At 36.0% G+C, this 26,111-nt stretch overlaps 1 protein-coding gene across 3 annotated transcripts in view; it reads right to left on the reverse strand.

Annotated features, from left to right (window-relative positions):
* The window catches only part of LOC121316796 (cAMP-specific 3',5'-cyclic phosphodiesterase 4D-like), a 373,613-nt gene that overhangs the window by 305,210 nt on the left and 42,292 nt on the right, over positions 1 to 26,111 (reverse strand). The window contains exon 1 of one of the 3 annotated variants that reach the window (XM_041252022.1): positions 20,227 to 20,287. The exons of the other annotated variants lie outside the window; for them this stretch is intronic. The gene's annotated coding sequence lies outside the window, so the exon portion shown is untranslated. Of the gene's footprint in view, positions 1 to 20,226; positions 20,288 to 26,111 lie in introns of those variants that run through there. 3 annotated transcript variants of the gene reach the window in all.

Raw genomic sequence — 26,111 nt, forward strand, 5'->3', positions numbered from 1 at the left:
AAATCCTCAAAGGCATAATGCAAGGTTATTGTCATGTCTGATATGGTTTGTAAACATGAAGAAAAATGGAAATGTTTAAGGTGTACTATGATGAGCACTGTCAGAAAGTCTGCATTTATTCAATCAGTGTGCATGTAATAAGATCTCATTCATGAAAAAATCAGCAATATCGCTTTTTCTTCTCCTTAAAAGCAGTCATCTGGATTTCCTATCAAACTATAGCTCACAATCTCTTCTGCAACAAGAAGTAAAACAGCACCTTATTGTGACGAATATAACCTGCTGTATTAGTCTGATTTATGAAGCTCTCATTCTGTGCATCTTCAGGGTATTAGGGTAATGCCACTCAGCACATGCCAATATGGTTTTGTATTTGTCTTTGACTAGTATTTGACCTCAGGCGAATAAAAAACGTATACCACACACAATCATTCAATATTCTGTTTATACAGATATATTTAATATAAATAGCAATAAAACTAGTACACTTTTTATATTAAATCAGTTCATTTGGGCTTATTTTACCTGTCGGATGTTTACCTTTATTGTCAGCAGACTATACTTCGAAGCAAATTATTTTCTAACCCTGTTTATGGCCTCTTTGTCTTTTTAGAGATAACCTTGGGCTCAGCCTGTCACTTTGCTGGAATTTAAACAAGACACAGGCAGATCGGTAAGAGGCATTTCTTGACTAGATTCTTTCACAGGGAAATCGGGGTTCAAATCAAAACAATAATAGCAATCTGAAATTATTACAGACATTTTAAAGTTGCATAAAACACATATTTGAAACTAGTCCCGGTAAGCATGTTATTCCACTTATTTTTATGTATCCCACAAGCTAGATATACCTACCCTATACACACTGCTATGTATCCTTACCTTCATTTAAACATAATCGAGCATGTAACTGTTTTGAATAATAATTTGCTAGCATAATTTGTTCAGTCTTGAGTCATAGCAAACACTCTTGGGTGTACTGTACATTCTATAATATAACGCTAGGATAAAATATGATACAGCCACTAAAAATACGTTTAAAATTGTAACAATATCATTTAAAATCTCACAAATAAATACATAGCCCCTTAATTATATAAAACATGACTTATATCTGTAAAGCTTTGACAACATCTATAAGTTGTACAGTACATATTTGTTTATAATATACAATCTATTTGTCTAATAATAATTGTTTAAAAATCTTTGAAGTAAACCTTCATAGAACAAGTTTTGATTATTTTGCATGTTATACTTGAATATAACTTACACTGATACATGAAAAAATGTAATCACTTTGAAGTAATGGATTTATTTACAGTTCACTCTAGGCAATCTGTTCACTGAAGGATACTGGTAATAAAAGTAAACACCATTTCTGTCAGCAGTGCCAGTTGTAGTGTTTATAAATAGCCTATACATTTTATATCTAGATTTGATTTAAACTCCAAAGCTCCACACCTCTTTGATCAAAATTCAGTATAGCAGAAAATTAATTTGTTTTCCTATAAAACACGATTTCATCTGATGTCTTTTGAGAAAGCATTTTCAGTAAATGTACTTTATCTTAGGGAATTCAATACAGTGTGTCATGTTTTAGGTATTACAGCACATATAAAACAAATATCTTTACTTGCAGACTGGTATTTAACAAAATATTATAGTCAGTCTTAAACTAAAGGGAAATCATAAAAGTACTTGCTTATACTTTACAGTTTTAGGATATTAAGTCATATTTTAGGATATTAGCTAACATAACAATAAAAAAATCAATCAGAAACTGCAGAATAAAATTATTATTATTATTGTTATTATTATTATTATTATTTAGCTAATCATACCATATCTTTTGGAGAAAGTTTTGCACCAACGTCATATCACAGATTATATATAATTTCAAATACACTGTATAATCTAATAAAATGACATTATTACCTGCTTTTATGCAGTACACAGTGTACTATAGTATGATTCCTTTGTGCTTCGTAAAGGTTTTTGCTCACCCTGTATTCCACTCCAATGCAGCATCAAACCTTTTATTTTAGGATAAGATGGCCTGCTGCCCTACACTAAAATTGTAAGTGAATTGCATAGAACTGTAACACTGCAAGAAAAGCATTCACTCTCCAATTCTATTGGAAGCTACTCAAGAAACAACAACAAAAAAACACTACTCCGGTTTCTATTAGGGGATGAGTCATGCTGAGAGAAGGAATAGAAGACATTTGCAAATGTGGATCGATGAAAGGTTATCTATTAGCAATGGAATCATGGCAGCCATGTCAACAGAGTGAACAGAGGCGGTCACTTCAGCTTTTTACATCCTGTAGTGGGATTAACCTGCAAATTATTGTGTAAAACGGATTGCATTCTGTCTACACTTTCACATTGTACTCAAAGTGTAGTAGAATGTATACATGAACTAAGGTAACTTTGTAAAAAACAAATATAAGAGAAAACTTTAAAACGTTATTAGAACATATACCTGGATCAGTTTTACAAAGCACTTCTGTGACTTGCTTAACTTGCTCAAATATATTCGTGAAACTGGGCCCTATTTTATTAATTAGCCCATTTTGTATTGAAAAGTTGTTATATCTCTAGAAACAGCACATTAACTGCAATTATATGAATAGATGATCTGTATAGACAGAAAATCAAGTATAACGAATGGCAATGTTGCCAGATTAAGTAAGTATGCACTTTGTACACTAAGAGAGCCACATGATCAGAAGGTCTTGAATTGTTTTATCTGGGAGGATTACCACTGACTACACCATTATACAACAAAGCTGACTCTTCACTTTGCTGAAAAACTGGTAACATAAACATGCAAATGCATCCGAATCTAATTACACTGAAAATGGCTCTTTTTAGTTATGCAAACATATTTTAAAAAAGAATGAAGAAAACAATATAAGGGCTGAAACAATGTAATTAAACAGCAGCTTGGTATTGAAGTTGGTCTTTACTGCAAGTGTGTGTGTGCTGGGAATTTGTTGTGCCAGACAGTTCTCCTATTAAATATTGAACAAGGTCCCACAGACAAAGCCTCTCCTTATTACTGCTAGTGTTTACAAGGACATGCTGAATAAAAAAAGTACATAAAAAAAACCTTCAATGATTTCAGATGTAATCACTTTGCTAAAAAGAGCTATTTCTAAATTGATCAGCATAAAACTCATTGAATGTTTATCGTTAACACTTTACATTGTCTTTAATTACTGTGTATTTACACATTAGTTACCTATTTTAGTTAGTTTTTTTTTTTTTTTTTAACATGGTAACACAAACACTATCCCCAACCCTTTTCTGATACAATTGTGTACTTGTATATATAGTGCAAAACAATTTACACATGAAATACGCTGTAACTATGCATAATAACATTGTAATACACATGTATTTACTAAGTAATTGCGATGTAAATACACATTAATTAGAAACACAATGTAGTGTTACTGTTATCATTCATGCATATAAATTGTCAAATCTGCTTTCATATTGTTAATGTTAAGTCTATTGGCTGCTCTCAGAGCATGCATGGAGCAACAGGTAAGTTATTTGTTGTCAGCTGTCCTTCACCCAGGCCACTCATAAGGCAAGAGCATGCTTCAAATCTAATTTTATTGTATTTATTCCCTTGATATTTTTGTATTTCCCGTTATGATCAGTCTTTCTGTGTTCTGCTGATCCAATATTCAGTTATGACCTGTCTGTGAGCTTGTCTGGAAAACGCTAACTGCCTAGGACTGAACAGATTTCCTCATTGGGTAGGGTGAAGGTCACACATTTCCACATGATTTGACTGAAATGAGGAAACCTGTTTTGGTTAGAATACTCCAGACGAGCTCACACACTCACAACTAAATATTGGAGCACCAGAACCCAGATTCACTCTCAAGCATTTCAAACGTTAGAATAAGACAAGGGAAAAGTAGAACATACAAATACGATGACATTTGAAGTACTTGCTTTTAATATACTTGTGACAGCAGACCCATGTTATCCGATGCATCTACAGTATGCACTGTGGAATCTGCATTTAGGACCAACTTTAACCCTTTGCGGTCCTATGTCGGACCAGGTCCGACATTACAATTTTCTCTTTTCAGTCCGATGTCGGACCCTGTCTGACATCATCAAAAAGACATAAAGCACAGGTCTCTAGTCATTTTTTCTCCGCAAAAAGCAGAGAAAACCATTCAATGGCCGAGTGAGACCGATAGGAGCTGACTGAAGCTGAAAAAAAAATAAAATAAAAATAAGACATATCTCATAGCCCCATGCACTACAGCAGGGGTGACCAAACTTTCACAAACCAAGAGCCAACAAAATGAAATATACAGTGACAAAGAGCCACAAACTTTAAAAGTGGTTAATTTAGCATTTCACTGATATGTTTTACTACAATTACTATCACACACACACACACACACACACACTATTAAATGTAATATTGATATACAAACAAATACATTTTCACTATATATAAAAAAATAGTTTTGTTTTTGCTTCTTATTTCAGTGAGTAGCTAACTATCGTTTGCTTTCTTATACCACATAGGGGCAGGATCTATACTCAGTGTATAGCATTCTTTACTATGCACATTGTAGTAAGGTCACTACTTAGATCTGAGATCTATACTCTACCGTGTGATGTGAGAGCTGATATTTCTGAAATTTGCTTTTGCAGTTGATTGTTGTTTGGACATAGGATAGCAATAACATCCCTAAAGCAAGTTTTTACAAACTCACCTTCAGAGTAGGGTTTTTTTTTGGAGGGTCAGTGTTCCAGGCCAGGAGGTTAGGAGTAGTCTAGAGTCGCAGTCTCAGATTGTTTGCCAAATTTGGTCAACAATTGCGTCCGTTTATCCTTTTGCTTTTTACCGACAGCAGTCATTTTGACAGGTACATTTTAATCAGCTCTGATATGAAAATTAAAAACAAACTTTCAGATAAAACTCAAAAGATTTATTCATGAACTTAATATCTAACACTTGCATAGCAGAAACACCATATTTAAATGGAGATTAGAACATACAACGCATGACTATCGTGGCGGTTCTAGTGTTAACTTTTGACAGAAGTTCAGAATCTTTTAGAAATTCTTTGTCAATGCGGGCATGGTTTGTAGTGAAATAAAGCTATAGATTTGAACTGAGACATAAAAGTGCCCAGTTGCATAACGCCTTAATTAAGTAAATATTAGTATTTCCCTTAAGTTAGTTAACCGTTGCACAAAACGACTTTAGGGGATAACTAAGTGAAAATACATAAATGTCTTATTGAGGCCCCTTAAATAAAAAAAAATGGTATGGCAGCATTTTTGGAAATTGAAGAGGACAGAGCAACACTTAGCAGAAGGATTTGCAGAGAAAAAATCCTTTGGATATAATGGATGACGAACAATTAATAACAAACTATTGATTTGACCGAAATACTATCTTTTAAATGTCTGTATAATGCTGGAAGCAGATTAACAACCCCAAACAAGAAGAAATCATGCATTCTCCCTGTTCTTCAAATACACCGGTAGCACTGGTAGTTTTTTATTACTATAAAAATGTATACGTAAAAAAAAAATTTGGCCGGTTGCATAACATCTTAAGTGAGATTAATGGTTAATTCTGCTAAATACAAGATACTGCTCTGACTTTTGTTGAGAACACAGCTATAAAAAATGTACACCAAACATAATTGTTTAAACAAATGTGGTTGGTGTACATTTTTTATAGATTTACCTGTTTTTTGTGATGCTCTTCTGAAATTGGAATATCTTTTTTTTTTTTTTTTTTTTAATCTCGTGAATGCTGCGATTTACCGTTAAATTTCTTACTTTCACACATCCAGTTATTTCTGCCAATTTCTTCTGCTTCATGTCAGTTGTCAAATTCAGACATAGTGAGGCTGCCTTGCTCAAGTGCAACAGCAGAGCACCCGGCATTGAATGTGTACGGTAGTGTGTTTTTGTTTGTTTGTTTATTTTTTAAATCACATTTAACAAAAACCGATTACTTCAGATCAATTGGTATGTATTTAGTTTATATACGTTGTGGTATTAATAAAAAATCAAATTAAAAAAAACGTACTAGTCTGTGTTATGTAGTTGATTGCTTGCTTTCGGTTTCATACAGCTCAAATTGACATGGCTGCATGCCACGCACACCAACAACGAGCCCACTGCCATCAAGAAAACTGCCCTCCCCATTACACTCTTCACTTTCATTAACTTCTGAAGAAGCAGAGTCAGTGACACCACAGCTTCTCGCCAACGTATTTTAAATAATATTCGCCATCTTTTCCGCCACCAATTTCACTCTGTGATGTCACAAGTCAGATTTCACCATCTGTTTCTTGTTGGAAAGAGACCTACTCTAACGCCGTTTGTAACTCAGAAAGGTGTCATACAAAGTCCAGTATTTATATTTTTATATTAAATCAGAATAGGAAGAATATTTTTTAGTATTTTTTTTTTTTTTTATAGAACCGAAAATGCATTTGGGTTCCCCTTTAAGTGTTTTCCCTTAGCTAAGGAGAGCGGTTAAGATGTTTTGTGAAACATCCTTAAGTTTTTCCCTTAGCTAAATTAAAAATACACTTAAGTGTGACACCTAAGTGAAATACTTAATAATAAGATGTTTTATTATTAAGAAAATAAGGCACATGAGTTTTCCATTGCGTTCAACATAAAAATACATTACTCTCCCACTCCGGTAAGAAGGTTCGATATTCATCTTCAGATATTCTTTTTCGCTATTTTTTTTGCCATTATGAATAAAACAGAAGCCAGTCCTGTTCAAAGTAAAGTTAACTGTTTCCAGGCTTCTGTAACTCGAGTCCTGAATGTACAGTAAAGTAAGGGTGGATATGATTTGCTGGTTAGTTGCTATGTAACAAAAAAAGTGTTGCTGCCACGCTGCTGATTGGCTAAGGTCAGAAATGGATCGGTTTGTGATGGGGGCGGACTCAGACTTTTGTAAAAATAATACACACACAAAAATAAATAACTAACTTATCATTGTGTAATTAAGTATATGGTAAGATCAAAGAGCCGCATTTTGACCACAAAAGAGCCGCATGCAGCTCAGGAGATGTCGGTTGGCCACCCCTGCACTACAGAGGTAACATGGACATAAACAAAGGTGGTAGCTGCTTCTGCATAGCACTCAAAGAATATCACAGACATTTGCAGAACTTTTTGAGATGGTATAGTAATAAAATAATGACTTGGATCACATTATTGAGGAGTTTGGTGATAAAACGAATGATCAGGAGAGGATTTATCAGTATGCACGTCTATAAAGAGGTATGTGAAAAATACAGCGAACAATGGGTGGGGCTTGCCTGGAGATACAGTACTAGTGTGATTTTGCGATTCAGTGCCTTTTAAACCTGTTTTACTCAGAAAAAAAAATTAAACAGCATGTTTGAAAATAAATTGGACCCGACGTGCCTGACAAGAGCTGAATAAATGGACTGCAAAGGGTTAATCAACAGTGGTGCTGAACCAAGCCAAAAGCAACTTTAAAAACGGTTGTTCATATCAGTAAAAAGAGCAGCTATAACGCAAACTGATCACAGTCGAGTATAGCATAAAAGTAAACCTGGCTTCAGATTGCTATTACTATATGCCTACTGATTAATATAGTTAGATTATTACAAGGGTCAAATACAAAAAAAAAAACAGTTATATATTATACCCATCTTCAAGGAATTTTATAGAGAGCAAATACTTTAGTGGCTGCTGTCAGTGACATTTAGTCTAGTTTCATGTTAAACATATCAAAAAAATGAAAAGTAGGCCAGGCTTTAGAGCCACTCCAGTAAAAGAGTGGTAAGGATACTAGTCTTCGAATTCTAACCCTGTCTGTCCCCTTGACATTTCAAGTTAGGAATTGTGACCCACAGTCTAAGGACCTTGCTCTGCTATTACGCAATTGAAATGGTTTATACAGCTGCTAATGAAATAATTCCATGCATCACTTCACTTCAGCTCACTGTGGTGAGATACTACATCTGGTACCATACTTGATATAAGAATGCTGTCAAGTCTTACTATCACGGAGTCTGTTAGTCATTTAATCTTAGCAACATCTTTGGGGTAAAATCCTGCTAGTTGAGGACTGCGGGAGGGCCTCAATGAGTTGCTAAAGAAACCGTATCAAAGCACATCAGTCATCAGGGGAAGCAGCTGGTTGGCTAAAGTGAGGGAAGAAAAACCATTTCAACACATTTTTTCCTGTCATAAACCAACAAGTTTTACATAATATAATGTGTAGCCTACCCATTAGTGTGTGTAATAAAAAAAAAAGTGTGTTCTAGAAAGTTCTAGAAATGCGTTCGAGTTCATCTGTGCCCTTGCCCTATAATAACCCCGTATCTTATATAACTTGTTTTTGTCACGTTTATATAACTTGTTTTTGTTAGAATGTTCTAGGGAAAGGGATGGTTTATTCAGAGGGCCGAGCCTCGAGGGAGTGATCTGGCCAATTACTCTCTCGCATGCAAAAGCCTAACTTGGTAAGTTATAAAGGACGGGGTTCTCCCCTGCTCTGATGAGAGTCAGCCGTGAGGATTAGCGCGCAGTCCTGCTCGGTAATTTCTTGGAGACAACTGCTTTCTCTTACCAGGGTCGAAGGGCTCTCCCGATCCGCTTGGAAGGGTAAGAATTAGTTCAGTTGCGTCTCATGGATTGTATTGATCTGTGATTAATATAATCTTTGTATGTAACCTTGTTGGGTTGTGTCCCGTTAGGGATATCGTTATTCGCAGTATAGCATCTGTGTATGTAACTGCGTGTGTGTGTGTGTGTGTGTGTGTGTGTGAAATAATAAAGGACCTTTTAAAATTACTCTGTGAAGTAATTGTCTTATTTACTTCCACATCAACTTCCTTTTAAATTTAAAGTAATTAAATTTCACACAACAGTCTGAAACACATTAGTGTTATTTCAGCACAATGATTTATATTTAAAACACATCGAGAACTGTAAATATATGTGTGTGATTTTACTGCATTGTTTTTAAACCAGACACTTCCTTATATCAGGCAAACTTGTCTGGTTTAGCGAAGGGCTACTGTATGATTATGAAAAGCTTCTTGGGGTGATGGTTGGGGCCCCACTATAGACTCAGATGGGATTAAACTGCCTTTTATTTACATATACTTTATATATAATGCATATAGAATATAAATAAGATTTACAGAGAAAAACAGATTAATCAAAGTTGCATAAGTATTCAACCCCTTTGCTACTGCACCCCTAAATCAGCTCAGCTGCAGATGATTTGTTTGAAAGGTCACAAAGCTAGTGAAATGGTTTCAGCCTGTCTGTACTCAAAGTGGTTTAACTTGGAGATAATTTGCCTCCAAGATATAAAGACTTTCAAGCTGCAACTCACATAGTGATTCAACAAAAAGCCATGAAGACCAAGGAGCTTTCCAAACTAGTCAGGGATAAAGTGGTTGAAAGGCACAGAGCAGGAAAAGGGTACAAGAAAATTTCAAAGACGCTGATTATCCCTCTCTGCACGTTGAAGATCATCATTAAGAAGTGGAAGATGCATCATACTAACCAGACACTAGCCAGGTCAGGTCGCCCTCCCAAACTGAACAGTCGGGAAAGCAGGAATCTGGTTTGGGATGTCACTCTGAAGCCAACAATGACCTTGAGACATCTGTAAAGTTCTGTGTCTGAGATGGGAGTCAGTGTTCACACATCAACAATAAGCCGGCCCCTACACAAAGCTGGCCTGTATGGACGAGTGGAAAGAAAGAAGCCATTACTCAAAAAGTCTTATCTTAAAGCATGTATGGAGTTTGCAAAAAAGCCTGTAGATGGTACTGCAGACATTTGGAAAAAGGTTTTGTGGTCAAACGAGACAAAAATTTAGCTTTTTAGTCTAAATTGCACATTCCCCAGTCAACACCATCCCAACTGTCAAGCATGGTGGTAGCAGCATCATGTTATGGGGATGCTCCTCTTCAATAGGGACTGGGAAGCTTGTCAGGATAGAGGGGAAAATGGATGGTGTAAAGTACAGGTGAATCCTTGAGGAAAACTTGTTTGAGTCAGCCAAGACTGAAACTGGGGAGCAAATTAACATTTCAGCAGGACAGTGAACCAAAGCACAAAGCCACACTGGAATTGTTGAACAAGAAGGGAATTCATGTTCTTGAGTGGCCCAATCAAATTCCTGACTTGAACCCAATCAAAAGTTTATAGCAAGACTTGAAGATTGCAGTCCATCGATGATCCCCAACAAACTTGTCAGAACCGGAGCAATTTTCCCCCATGAAAAATGGACAAATATTTTACCGTTTTACTGTGCAAAGCTAGTAGAGACCTATCCAAAACTACTCATAGCAGTAATTGCTGCAAAAGGTACTTCTACCAAGTGCCGACTTAAGGGGCTGAATACTTATGCAACCAGTAAATTTCATTTTGTACATTTTCTTTGCAAGTTTTGCTGACGTTTAACCTCCTCCTCATATAACAGTGTTCAGTTTAACCACTACAGCTTTGAATAAATTATTGGTAGGGGGTGAGTACTTCTGCAAACCACTTTATATAATAGGTACAATGAATACGGAACAGATGCATTGTACAGGTGAGTTTACTTTTAACAAAAACAATGTTATTTAGATTTTTGCACCATTGCATGTATATACGTTATTCTTCAGGCACACTCTGCTGCAGCAAACCACAACTCAGCTGCTGCCATTTCTTTGAACAATGTTTCACGTCTCTCGTAATGTGTGCTAGAGATCTCGCTAAAGCAACAAATATTTAAATTGTTATATTGCGGCTCTTTTCATAAACATATTTTATGTCAGTACATACGACAAAATTATACTTTGCAAACTGTCACCACAAAAATGCAAATTGCAGTATGTTTGGCCCATCTTAGTACATCTATCCCCAAGTCTTGCAAACTGAGAGCTCTCCATAAGAATGTTGGTAGCAGATTGGTTTTAAAGGAAAACATATGCTTGATATAATAAGTACTTCTCTCAGAACTGCAAAGAGAGACGTAAATAGAGAACATAAGTCAGGTAATATTTATGTGGTTATTTGATTAGCTAGAACTCCTTTAATTAACTCTGAAAGGCCCTTTTTTGCTGCAGTGGGTTCTGAGGGACAGCTTTTAAAGGAAACACATGATGGGAGCACTGGAGGGGAAATCTGTGCTACAAACTTAAAGTGCAGCTTAAAGGGGAATGGAAAGGTAATTGACAATGTAACACTTCACATTCCAGCAGCATCCCTTAATTAATGCAGTAAATGACATTATGTGTAAAGCATTCTTCTGCTAAAGAATGCCCTCTCTTCCATTTAATAATTACTATAAAGCTGTTTGGTATCTTTGTTGATAATTTGTTAAAAGACAAGAAGAGATTTAAAAACATGTTTCTATTTGTTCAAAAATCTACAGGGGATTTAACCTGTTGTGTTCCAAATGTCTGGTGACACACAGAGGTCTATTTCCATACTTTAGTATTGATTGGCAAAAGTTTAGAGACTGAAATTAGAGGACAATAAATAAAACTTGTATTTATATTTATAATCTGGTTTTAAATAACAATAAAAAATACACACGTAAACTATAAACGTGTTGATATGAATATGTATTGATGTTGCAACTTTATATTGGCACAGTTGGATAGTTGTGTTCATACGGTCAGTGCCACTTAGAGAGGACACACAAATAGTTACTGCTTCATAATACAAGTAACTATAGGAGCTATTCAAAAGATGACATCTTAAAAATCGAAAGCAAGTAATGCATGAGGTGCTGTTAGGGACATAGTTCACCCCACATGCACCTTATATAAAATGTTCCAGTGTACTATATTGAAACGCATACTCTTATACATTTATATACATGTGACAGGGAGCAGTTTTAAGCATATGACTGACAACCAATTACAATACAGAGTGTATGAGCAATTATAGTGTAGTGTATGAGATTCAATATAGGTGGAGTGTATGAACAACTTAAATAAGGATTAAATGAGTTTCAGTCTCAAGTGTACAGTATGAGCAATGTCTGTAAAGAGAGTGCAAGCAATCTGATTAAATAACGCACACAGTGGCTGCATCTCAGTATAAAATACATGTCGATAACTGGGGTGATTTATGATCTGCACTGTATTTAATTTATGACCATTACTTAAATTTATCACTAGAATAATGTTTATTGTCCACCATCTCAAGCCAGGAATATACACATGCACTGACATTATGTGAAAATGAATGCACTGTAAATCCAAAACTGTGAGATTTAGATTTATTCTGTGTATTGAACAGCTGAGCTTATGTTGATAGTTATTTTTTTGTGGTCTGTTTTTGTTCCATTTGTAAAGGGTAAAAGTGCATAAGAGTCATGAAACTTGTTTGTTGTAAGTTATCTAACAGAATTAATTGTCTCAACAGAACAGATTAACATGCTGGACTACTGCTCTCAATAGTCAGAGTGCTGGCAGCAATACTTTGTAGCTTATGGGGTGTGTGCTATGAAAACGACAGAGTGCCAGCTTCCAGATGACCCTCGGCTACAAAGTGAGTGGCACAGAGGGCATTTCGGCATTGTTTTTCCAAAACCTTGTATGTTAACTTTTTAGATATGCAGCAAAACATTCTCTCTTGTGACAAAACCGTGAATATGAAACTATTTTGTCACATTGGTGCACAAATCAGGACTCAAAACCTCAAAAACAAATAAAGGAGATACAACTGTACTGTACAATACAATAAATAAATACAACTCTCCTGGGTGGTATTTGTTTGTCAAATCATCTCCATTAGTTTCTTATAAATGATACCATACTAATAAAACTGCTGTAAAATACACATATATTCCGACCAAGCAATGTTTTTTGTTTTTTTTTCTCCTAAATGGACAATCTTGTTTCAGCACCATGTATTAATATTATAAATGCATTTAAAGATTTATTTGATTTTCATAGAAACACCTATTAGCTTCTTGTGTTTAGAATGAGAGATATTGTGAGATGTGATTTAGCATTGTTCTTGCCTGCCAGGAAACACCTGCCTGAGGCTGACTTACTGGATACATACACAGATACTCATGCCTTAGGGCACAGCTACAGATGCTTATATAACCCTTTTTTCTCAGCAGACATTAGTCCAAAATCACAAATGTAATATTGCACACCAGGAGGCTCAGTCAAAGACAGAAAACATGCCAGAAGATGAACATGTTAAACCAAATACCAGTGTGTTAGCAATTCTAAAACACTAAACTTGACAATATCGACAGCATACTGCATTGTAAAAGAAGGATGTCTACAAATGAGTGTCAGTCAACTATTAAAGGGATAGGGGCAGTGCATCTCTAACAGCAGGATTCATTATTTTCCCACAGACGTCAAATGTAGAATGAGGTCAAGGTGTGGGTCAGTGTGTGCATGGCATCAGGTGGGAAACGAATAAGATGAAACGAAGGTAGCAAGGTCATATTTCCTATGGTATCAACAGCTTTTGATGGAATAACTGAGACAGATGGCCCAAACCAATTAGAAGCAATACCAAGGCCGCTAGAGAGAGAAAGAGTTGGATGTTAGTCGCCTTGCTCCTGTTGGTGGGGGATGGTAAAGTGCTCTTGGCAGCTGGATCCTAGTGCTGTAGAAGTTGCAGGTCAAATACCTTCTTGGACTGTGTGGATCAAGCCTGATAATGTCAGTGCCAGTCCTTAACAACGTGTCTTTGATGTATTTATTTGTTTTCTTTAAATGTACTTTTATATAGCTATTTTATAACAACTATTTCTGGTCTATCCTGTTATGTACATGTTGTAATAAATGTTTTCTCTTTTTTTTTTTTTTTTTTTTTTTTTTGTAATTTGCATTTATTTTTGCTAATACTTTCTCATTGAGGACAGCAGGTAGAAGATACAGAATGCTGTTTATTGTCTAATTGTGTTTCTTGGTGCTTCACTGCACCCTGGAAGTTATCTGCTAAATCTGCTCAATGCTAAGCAGCTACAGCTTTACTGTTTAAATCTGATAAGGCTTTTAAGCTGCTGCCTAAATACTGTATAAACACCATATCCTGTAATCCCAATAACAATCTTTCACAGTACAGTACTTCTTTCAGCTCTTTTGAATTGATATTCCAGATGTGTCCAATTTTTTTCTACTAATACCATTCAGTTATTCATATGTAGGAGTCAGTTTGCTTTTCTGGCTTACTGCACATGTGCAACGAAGAGACTAAGAACAAAGAATGGGAAAACTACCAGCAATTGACTTGTATCTGAGTGCAAGAACAATGGAAGGTTACAAAGTGTGGAATGTGTTTAAATATTAAACTTACATATTAAAATTTAAATATTAAACTGTGGCTGTATAAAATTTAATTATAGTGATCGCGTATTTGATAAAAAAATAAAATAGAAAAAAATGCACACGCACGCGCCAGTTCGTCTTGGGAGTAACTTTAAATCAACAATGATACGCTGGCTGCCACACTGTCTTTCTGGAGACACCAGAGGATTCCATCAACTAATGCTTCAGACTGCTGAAGAGCTGGGTCTTGTATCAGAATCTTCTAGTGGGAGACCCCTTCTTTGTTTTTTTATGGATAGCAAAGATGTTTCCCAGATAACAACAACAAGCAACAAAGCTGAGCTGGAGATCCTTCATTTTCTTGAAGACTCAAAGAAGGATGTGGCATCTTTAGAGCAATACACTTTCATAAAGAAGCTGTTTATATGCTTTAATACCATTCTTCCTTCCTCTGCTCCTGTTGAGCGGCTCTTCTCTTCGCTGGCTTGATTTTCAGCCCCCAAAGAAATCGGCTGTCGGATGACATCTTCCAGAAACTTGTTTTGGTGAAGAGGAACTGATAGAGAACTATACAGTGCCACACATCAGTCTATTACGTCAATGTGTACTGAAAACTACACTAATGTTGGCCATTAAATAAATAATATTTGAATAGTCTAAGGTTTTTGCTTGCTATAGAATTCTCTCTCTCCCCCCCCCCCCCCCCCCTCCCCACACACAAAAAATTTCTAAAACTTTCTGGTGTTGAAAATTGTTATTTATTTTAAAACTGCATCTTGAAAGCAAAAAATAATAAAAGGTGCTTGTAACAGTAATTGTCTCTGAAGAGTCCTTTATCAAAAATGCTAAATACTCCACATATTTCCTAACGAGCAACTTTAAAGGGTTACACTTATAACAACCATCCAAAATGTTCAGGTTCAGGCCTTATCTAAAATATATCTTTTTTTTTTGGGGGGGGGGGGGGGGGGGGGGGGGGGGGGGGGGGGGGGTGACTATATATATAAAAAAAGTATCTGTTTTGTTTATTAAATGTATTTTGTAATTTCAAATTGTATTTTCCAAGTACAACTGTATTTTTTATTGAAAATACAGTGATTCGATTCCAAAGTAATTTGTATTTAGTAAAAAAATACATTTCCTGAGTATTTTGCCCAACCCTGATTGGTACTAACAATATCTATAAAGCAGTCCCTTAATGACATAACTATAGAGCAATTTACTACACCATTGGACGTGTGTGATTGTCTCTCCAGAGCTCTTCTATGTTAAATAAACAACTTTAACAATCTACTCTCGGATATGAATCTTTGTGTTCCAGCTTTTCAGGACCCTATACATAAGTGAAGCAGAATTAATACAGTAATCAACACATTTCAATATGAATACAGTGGATGCTATACTTCCACTGCAATAAATTACTGAATCAGTACTAACAGGATTTTAGCACCACATTATGTGATGGAGGAATAACAAGGTATGTTCTTTTTAATTGTAAATGTATTATGAATGTTTTTTAACAATACAACCTCAGAGAGATGAAAACTTTTAATTTCCCTTAATGCCCTGTGGGTGTATCCAAAACAGCAGAGCCAACAAACCTACCATTATCAATTCAAGCAATGCATTCTACAATTACACTGGCATAAGCAATACCCATTTGCACATTTTGCTTACTGTTCCTGATTTCTTTGTTAATTCTTAAAGGGACATTTAAAGTGCCGTTTCTATTACATATTCATTTTAATAAAAAATAATCTCAATCTTAGATTAAGAATGACTTTGCGACGATTAAGTTTTAAATGGAAATGACCTTCATGTATTATCTGCATTGTGAAAAGGACATCCATACTGTATGCTGTGACAATGACAGTATCTATTCCTGGTAATTCGCTTGTAAATACAGCTCAGTCTATAATCTATTTCACATGATGGACAGTGTGAATCAAACCCACATTTTATTTCCAGCACCACAATAAGCAGATTTGTTATACTGGCTCACAAATGATGAATTAGCCTATTTTCACTGATATAATCAACTCAGAGTTGAGGCTCATTCATTATATTGAGGTCTGAAAGAAAAAAATGTGTATGTGCTTGTGACAGAGATCGAATGGCGCTTGGTGTTAGATCTCCTTCCCGACCTGTGAGGGCACTAGAAAGAAGGAACAGAGTAACCTTAAGCAAATGGCAAGACAATTTATTCCGTACGGTTGGTGGAAGTCGGCCATTTAGGAAAGGGGCGGAACTGCGGCACCCAAGCTCGCTGACGGACGGTAGACGACGTGACATCCGAGGATTGGAGGAGCGGATGTGCTCGTTAACCTAGGGGTCATAGGCGAGGGTATAAATAGGGGGGCGTAGGTTCAGTGATCTGTTACTTTGCATATGGTTAAACTAAATAACCGAGAAGGAGCGCGTATTGTGTATCAAAAACCGTGAGTGTTCTGCGTTGTCTGTGTAGTAACACTGATTGTCTTGTGTGTCGTTTCTCATTAAGAATACTGAGCACAATCAGGAGCTGCAGTCGCAGGCCAGCATAAAACCCGGACATCACCACTCATCTTCCCACTACACCACTAGCACTAAAATCACACACTGTCGAAATTGTGTCTCTGTTTTGTGTTTTGTGTGGGTGAAGGAATCAGACTTTTGGTTACGGGTCATACCCGCAGGATTATAAATCAGAAGTGATACACGCCGCTGTACCACTTCCAACATTATTATTATTATTTGCAGGTTCGCTATAAGGCACTGGACATTACAATCAGTTAATAAACACCCTTGCACCTGTAAATCATTGCCTCTGTCATTTATTAATGCCCTTTGTGTCAACAGACACAAAGGGCATTAATAACACATTAGTCTAAGTGCTAGGTCTTGGTGCTTATTTTGTTGTTGGGATTAGAATTGTGTTTGATTCGTGGCAACTCCCATTCAAAAAAACTTCATTGAGTTGCATTAATGAAACAGTCCTTTATAATAAGCAGGACTAGCTGAAAGTAAGGTGTGCACAGAGAGATTACTTTATTAACTGATTATTACATATTTGCTATAACATGAACAGTATTTCTTTGCATATGTGAGTAATTTAGAGATTACCCTTGTTCCTTTTTGTAACTATTTTTGTCTCACAATGTTATGCAGCTGATCACTTCTTTTGTAACTTGGCTGTTTTGGAAACTGTTTTGGTAAGATGGTGAAAAATATTTTGTTGATCCTACAATTAAAATGTGAAGACCTGCAATGAGACACACGCCTTCATTAAGATGTACATTTCTATTAAAATGTGAAGACCTGCAATGAGACACATGCCTTCATTAAGATGTACACTTCTATTAAAATTGCAGTTTTCAGAACTCAAGTTCACAATACCTGGTTAAATACAGTCAATTCTCATGAAAGCAAACTGATTAAAACAGATTTCCTGATACTACGATTTTTTACACTGAACAAAAATATAAACGCAACATGTAAAGTGCTGGTCCCATGTTTCATGAACTGAAATAAAAGATCCCAGAAATTTTCCATTTGCACAAAAAGCTTATTTCTCCCAAATTTTAAGCATAAATTTGTTTACATCCCTGTTAGTGAGCATTTCTTCTTTGCCAAAATAATCCATCCACCTGACAGGTGTGGCATATCAAGAAGCTGATTAAACAGCATGATCATTACACAGGTGCACCTTGTGCTGGGGACAATAAAAGGCCACTCTAAAATGTGCAGTTTTGTCACACAACACAATGTCACAGATGTCTCAAGTTTTGAGGGAGTGTGCAATTGGCATGCTGACTGCAGGAATGTCCACCAGAGCTGTTGTCAGAGAATTGAATGTTCATTTCTCTACTATAAGCCGCCTCCAAAGTCGTTTTAGAGAATTTGGCAGTACGTCCAACCGGCCTCACAACCGCAGACCACGTGTAACCACGCCAGCCCAGGACTTCCACATCCAGCTTCTTCACCTGCGGGATCGTCTGAGACCAGCCACTCGGACAGCTGATGAAACTATGGGTTTGCACAACCGAAGAATTTCTGTACAAACTGTCAGAAACTATCTCAAGGAAGCTCATCTGTCTCTCGTCGTCCTCACCAGAGTCTTGACCTGACTGCAGTTTGGCGTCGTAACCGTGTGTCATTAAAGTGTGCTCTTCACGGATGAATCCCAATTTCAACTGTACCGGGCAGATGGCAGACAGCGTGTATGGCGTCATGTGGGCGAGTGGTTTGCTGATGTCAATGTTGTGAACAGAGTGCCCCATGGTGGCGGTGGGGTTATGGTATGGGCAAGCATAAGCTACAGACAACGAACACAATTGCGTTCTATCGATGGCAATTTGAATGCACAGAGATACCGTGACGAGATCCTGAGGCCCATTGTCGTGCCATTCATCTGCCGCCATCACCTCATGTTTCAGCATGATAATGCATGGCCCCATGTCACAAGGATCTGTACACAATTCCTGGAAGCTGAAAATGTCCCAGTTCTTCCATGGCCTGCATACTCACCAGAAATGTCACATATTGAGCATGTTTGGGATGCTCTGGATCGACATGTATGACAGCGTGTTCCAGTTCCCGCCAATATCCAGCAACTTCGCAGAGCCATTGGAGAGGAGTGGGACAACATTCCACAGGCCACAATCAACAGTCTGATCAACTCTATGCGAAGGAGATGTGTCACGCTGCATGAGGCAAATGGTGGTCACACCAGATACTGACTGGTTTTCTGATCCACGCCCCTACCTTTTTTTTTTTTTTTTTTAAGATATCTGTGACCAACAGATGCATATCTGTATTTCCAGTCATGTGAAATCCATAGATTAGGGCCTAATGAATTTATTTCAATTGACTGAATTCCTTATATGAACTGTAACTCAGTAAAATCTTTGAAATTGTTTCATGTTGCATTTATATTTTGTTCAGTGTTTTTACCCATCATTCAATTGATCTAGTACTGTAGCACATATTTCAGAAGTGGTCATACAGTTACCATGAAATGCGTTAATGTTTAGGAATAACTCAGTAAAAATCTTTGAAATTGTTGCGTTTATATTTTTGTTCAGTGTACATGGTCCCAGGTTAAATTTAAGAGTCCCTTTTTGTAAGTTACTTCTTATAATAAGATTTCGCTTAACACTAATTTCCAGTTTTCAATAAAATGCACATTTTAAATGTATAGTACTTTTCATTGTACAGTAATTGAAATTTGATTTAAATATTACTGTAACCTCAATAAAAAATGGACAATATACATTTGGCTTAGACTCCTGATAATAAAAATTGATGATAAGATCATTTTTATTTGCTGGTCCCTTGAAATTGGTCTTAATGAGAGTTGTCTGAATATTAATTAACTGACTGATGGAATCTTTATCCATGTCTTACTTAGTATTGCATGGGTACAAGCTAAACTCCAGCTACACAGGAGTTATCACTTATTATATGTGTGGAAACGCATGTAGCTTTTTTCCTTTAGCTGAAATATAGCAAGCCTGTCATTTAGAATAGCTTAGCACTAGTAATTATGGGTTCATGCTATTGTATTTGAGGAATTTATTTGCAGAAACAACAAATAATAGATATTTACATGAAACACAGGAAGGAAAATTACCAGACATGAAGTGCTATTGGAAAGGCAGCAAAGAAGGCAACAGAAAAATGTACAGAATAAAAAAATAGATTTACAAAAAAAACATCTGTACTGAAAAAGGGACTTAAGATATGTCCTATCAGTAAAGTAGGTGCATATTACTGACTGACTGCAATAACATGGATAAGTCCAAATGCCTGGAGTCTCACTCACAACTACAGTAATAGAATCCGACCATGCCAAGACTACTTTTGAAACCTTTAAAGATACATTGTGATGATCTTTTTGTATAATTCCCTTATTCTAATTAAATTTAAAACATACCTTAGTTGCAGCAACAGTGGTTTGCCATCTTAAATATATGATACATAGAAAATGTACTGTATTAAGTCTTCTTTATGACTAAATCACTTCCTGTTGCAACAGACTGTGGGGCAACTTGACGGAAATACTTTTAGAACTGCCTGTTTGACTGAGAACATCCAGCGCTTCTTTATTTATTTTTTTATTTTTTTTTAAAGTCACAATGAGAAGAAGCTCTTATTAACAGCAGAACCGGATAGGCAAGGGGGGGGGGGGTTACCAAAATAGAAAAGTGCCATACTTAACCAAGAGCACAGAATTCAGCCGACATAATACAATCTAAATAAAAAATCCCCATTAAATGCTAAAAACTTGGTTTCCCCTGAACACAAAGTGAGACCTACATACAGTTCCGCATAGATGTCAACACTCGGCTGGCGTAGGCTACTTTGCCTCCCTTTCAGTATCTTGAGATAACATTGCTCCAGATTCACAATAGCTGGCATCAATTGCTGATTCTTCACTTGCAAATCATTCTAACTGGATTGGTCCTAAACTATAGAGTGAACCCCACCTCCCCATCCCACCCTGACATGAACTAACATTCAGGGTACTTTCAACTAGGGATGCTTCAGTTATTGTGTTTATCTACTGTACTTTTACAGTGCTTTGAGCTATTCTACAGGAAAGGTGCTATATGAAATTAAATTGATTGATCGATTGATTGTACCATTTATTTTGAACTGATCCTTAATATAGATATATGACTATATTAATATGATATATATATAATTGATTATATATATTATATTATATATATCCATATATATAGGAGATACACTAACTAATGCACATTTGAATTTGATTTTGAATATATTGCAGACCATTTTAGATTTTAAAAATATGCAATCAGTGCAGCATTCAGACAGATGTTCTATTGCATTTGCAGAAAGCCTGATGTGAAATAAGAGGCTTCCTACTGTTTAAATTATGAACCCCAGTAATCAAGATAACATAAATGGTACTGTGAATCTGGGTAATTACCACATGCATGCTTTCCATTCCTGTTATAAAAAATAAAAATAAAATCAGCTTAAATAGTAGATTTCTTTGTTTCTAAAAAAAAAAAAAAAGTGCAGCATTCTATAGTACAGTTTGTAAAGTAGTATAGGTCATTTCAACACGGTATACAAGAACTGAATTTGAAATTGCCATGTCTACGTTGTCCAGCACTCACAGGTTGTTTCATTTTTTTAAATGTTTTAACGTGAATGGTGTATTGAGATGTATCATCTAGTTTACAGTGATGACCTGTATGCCTAATAGTATTTATGGACAAACTATTTATTTTTTTGTTGTTGTCATGGATGCTTTGAAGTTATGTGATCTTGTTTGATAGGACTGTAGTTGGTGATTTATTTATTTATTTTGTTCTAGTAGCACGAGTCTAAAGGATTTAAACTGAAACGTTATTATTACGCCTTGCAATCACCCTTTAAAAAATATAATCAGAAAAAAACAGATATAGTTAGAAATCAGATGGGGGCAGCTTTGAGGGGTTTAACAAAACAATTAACCTATCCTGGATAAAACCCCACAAAGGCATAAGAGCAGTGATTCACATAGAGGGAGGTTGGCTTTGTTAACGACTTGCAGGCATTACTTCAATGGAAATTAGAAGGTCTGGCCCCCAGTTGTCATTTAATTAATGTGCTATAATTAGGAGGAGCCCTGGTAGTGTTCTAATAAACAGTAATGTAAATCCCATTTTTAGTTCTGGTCTGCAGATGAACAGGAAGTCTGTTAATGGGACAGCGTATAAAATACTAATTTGATGTTTACCAACCTGCACTTACACTGCCTTCTTATAAAATATACTGTTGGTTATAATAGGCAAGACATGGAAACAATGGTCCATTCATTCAAAGTCTTCTTGAAATTCAATTTCCCTAACTGAACAAAGGTACAAGACAGCATCGGCATCAAATTAAGAAATTATAATAGTTTAGGTTCACAGTAACAGCAATGTAGACACATTTCGGTAATGCAAACTACCTAACAAAACTCTTATTGACTAGTGTACATTTACATAGAGATACTATTTACCACCCTGAAACTGCATTATCCAATTTTATGTTTAAACTTGCGAGATCAATACCATTTTTCCCAAACAGCCAGCTGTACATAGCAGTAAAGAAAACCTCTTACACAGGTTTGAATGTGGTTGAATAATGTAATACAGTTCCTTGTCTTCTCATTCACTGGGAGAAATAAATGCCTAATAAAACAAGGTACAGCCTGAAAGCTACAATTTTGTGCATCATTCCCAAAATGGGTAAAGATGCATACAGTGGCTCTTTGTACATGGCATAGTTTAATAGTTTTTCAAAATAAAAGCTGAATTCTCTCCTTTTAGTTCACTTATTTTTTTGCACCTCATTAGGTGTATGGTATCATATTAATGTGATGAAATTGACTTCTGGAACATATAGAAATGAGAAAAAAAAAACTATAGTGAAGGTCTTAGTAATCTTTTCTGGAAATAAAATACTGCAGTCTTGTGTAACCACTATCCAAGAACGACACTGATCACTAAGTACACTGGCTTAGCGCACACAGAATTCAAATTTTCAAATGCAATGTGGCTTGAAATTAAATTATGTCCTTTTTTTTATGCAGCTGAATTTCTTTTTTGTTATTCTAAATTGGACACAGGTGGAATAATATTAAGCATTACAAAAATATATATTTAACGTGCCCTCCTTTGTTATTTTGGAAAATGTGTATACAAGTACCGGTGGGGGGTGGGAATCAATGAAAACTGTCTCTCTCAAGCTGTGACCAGGAAACCTGAAGGTGATGGATGTATGTATATATCTTGTGCTGTAGGTGGGTGGCAAGATGAATGAAAAGAAAAACAGCGATTAGAAATTGCAGTTCAGATAAGCACTGAGTTTGTATTTATACAGGCACTCACACATTAATGTGGTAAAAGCATTCAGAAGTAGTGCCTGACAAGAAAAAAAAAACCCAAACAAGGCCATCACTCCTGCAATATAACATCAAAGAAAACAACTCCAACGCATGAAGTCCTTTGGCAGGAACATATCCTAAAACACTCTATAATTCCTTGTTTTATTCCCTGTCCACACCTGTAATTTGCATTACTCATTCCTTGTGCTGCTCTTCATAGACAGAAACAGAGGTCCTGTGCGCCTTCTGTCATTCTACACCAATTAGTACTAAAGTGATGTGTTTATGCCAGAGAAGAAAAATGGCAGGCGGTTGCACATTTACACGTTCAATAATATGTGTGTGAATGTCAAAAACTGCATTGTTTTTGCATTTAATTATTCCAGCATTAAAGGATAACCAAGGCTTTATTTGCAGGATCTAAATTATCACTTGCCTCCTGATTTAATTGTGCTGAAAATATTTTGCTTCTTCACTTGATCGTTCACTTCAATTCAGAATATGCAAGCATTTTAAATACAGGCACCTTTTCCATAGTTTAGCTTGACCAACAGTGTGTATTTGAACAATAACACTGGAAATGAATAGGAACTTTCATCTACTGTATATCGCTGTATTTGAAATCTCAATAGCTCAAATGAACATATAACTAGTGCAGACACATCCAGTGGGTCCTCATAATCTCATAATAAGCACAAAGTTATAATGTAATATCTTCTGAAACTTACTAGGCCAGGAGTATAAAATAAAATAAATGTTAGGTGAAGATTGGTGCAAAATCATTACAGTTATCGTGTTCACAACACAGGGGGTGACAGACAGACATGTGGGTCAGTAAAATGAAATGTATTTATGTATCGGATTATAGGTGAATGCAATCCCAAATGTCTATAGGAGTGTATGATCAAAGTTTGGTGAAGACTGGCGCAAAGTCAAGGCAGTCCTCGTGTTCACCATGTGTGGTGGACAGACAGACAGACACGATCAGCATATAAAGGTCCCCATTTTTGTATAACGAGGACCCTAAAAAACAAGCAAAGATCCTAAATATCTTCAACAAAGGAAATACTGGACCAATAATACCGTAGCTATGGCATACTAAGAAGATGGGTTTTAAACCACTCATTTGAATATATTCAGAAAAGTTAAACTGTTTTCTTTCAGTAAAGGAATGTATTTCTGATAAAGACTCACTGTGTCCTTTGTCTTGCCTGTTTTCCCCGTCAAACCTTCTACCAGGAGCCCATTTCTGCACTGCAGGTAGTAAATTGTACTGAAGGGTTTGCAAGGGTTTGAAAGGCTGCAGGAGTCCTCACAGCCTGGACCTGACTGCATGTTTCTGTGGAAGGGAGTTTAGAAATATGCAGACAAAAGGGCAAAAACATCAGAGAGGCTGGATCCTGGTGGTATCGTTACCACAGTTATGATTAAGAACTCTGCAATATTGTAAGCCTCGCTGTCTCACTATCTATACTGACCAGTAAAAGTATGGGATGGCATGTGTAAAAAAATAAATAAATAAATAAATAAAAGCTTAGCCTAAATCTTGTATTTTTTCCCAGGTTTAACTTGAATCTTGTATTTGTTCCCCAGATTTATAAATGTTGTGAAAATAAATATTATTTTAAATGTGAACATTCAGATATAATTTAGAAATCTATTTACGAGATTTAACATTTAGCTAAATATTTAACTGGCAGGCTAAATCTGGAGTTTGTATGAAAATGAGCTCCGCCCCCTTTGTGCTCTCACACAATTTAATTAGCTCTTGTGATGCTGAAATGTCCATATTCCCCAATTAGCATTACAAGAGCCAATGGCACCCCATATAAAAGACACTGGAAGCATTTCATGTGTTACCTGATGTGTAAAGTAACTTAGTACTGAAAGAGTTAAGGTAGATGAAGGTATCTATGCATTTCTATATAGACAGTTTTTTTTTGTTTTTTTTACTAGATCTTACCCTTATATATAAAGTTAATTAACATCCTCTGAAAATATTACTCATGTCTGAAACAAGAAGTTGGATTCTTGAAATAGAATTACTTGTGTTTTTCCCAGCATTCTCTGCGGGCGTTTCAGTTCTGGTAATTGAAGAAACAGCTGCAACCAATCCTTGAGGATAACTGATGATAAGAGTACGAGATATGCCCAGAAAGAAAGCGTGGTATCCTTTTAAAATCTGAAAAGAGTACAACTACAAAATCAACAAGCAGCATCCATAGCATCAAATATGAATGTGTTTGCAAGGATAGAAATGCATACTCATTTAAGTTAAGAACAAAAGAAAGACAACACTTTAATCTATTCATGGACTGTTTTATAAGGATTTCTGTTTTCCCAGATATTTTTTTACAGTTCAGATACCCACCTAATTCCCTTTTCAGGGTCAAAGTTTCAGATTTAAAATAGTTACAGATTAGTTTAATTTGTCTATAGTTATTGAAACTGTTAAATTTGACTGCACTTGCAACAATAAATCCCAAATTTCATTTGAGTCTATAATTAAGCATACACAATGCTACAAATTGATTTGTATTATTAAAGAAAAAAAGATCAAATCTAAAAATCTTTTATTTTCATTAAGGTATAGACATCGCAGTTCAGTTTAATTAGAGTTACAATGCAGTCTTTGTTCTGTTCACGCTGAATAGTCAAATAGTTCTATAGGAGCTACAATAATCTACCCCCCATCCCCCAAACCACTAAAACATAATGTTGCTGGCATAGCAGCTTAATCTAAAGTAGCTTCAGTTATTCTTTCAAGGTTCTGTGTAAAGAAAATGCTCAGGATTCAACCCACACAGCCACATTCAAACCAAAACATTGCCAAGTCCTCCTCCTCCTACATACAGACTTTAATATATGTATTCCCTCAAAGACTCATACAAGTAGGAAGACCCAAGGTGCAGTATCTTCAGGTTTTTTTTTTT

Source organism: Polyodon spathula, chromosome 1, assembly GCF_017654505.1.
Source record: "Polyodon spathula isolate WHYD16114869_AA chromosome 1, ASM1765450v1, whole genome shotgun sequence".
In the NCBI taxonomy this organism is placed as follows: Eukaryota; Metazoa; Chordata; class Actinopteri; order Acipenseriformes; family Polyodontidae; genus Polyodon; species Polyodon spathula.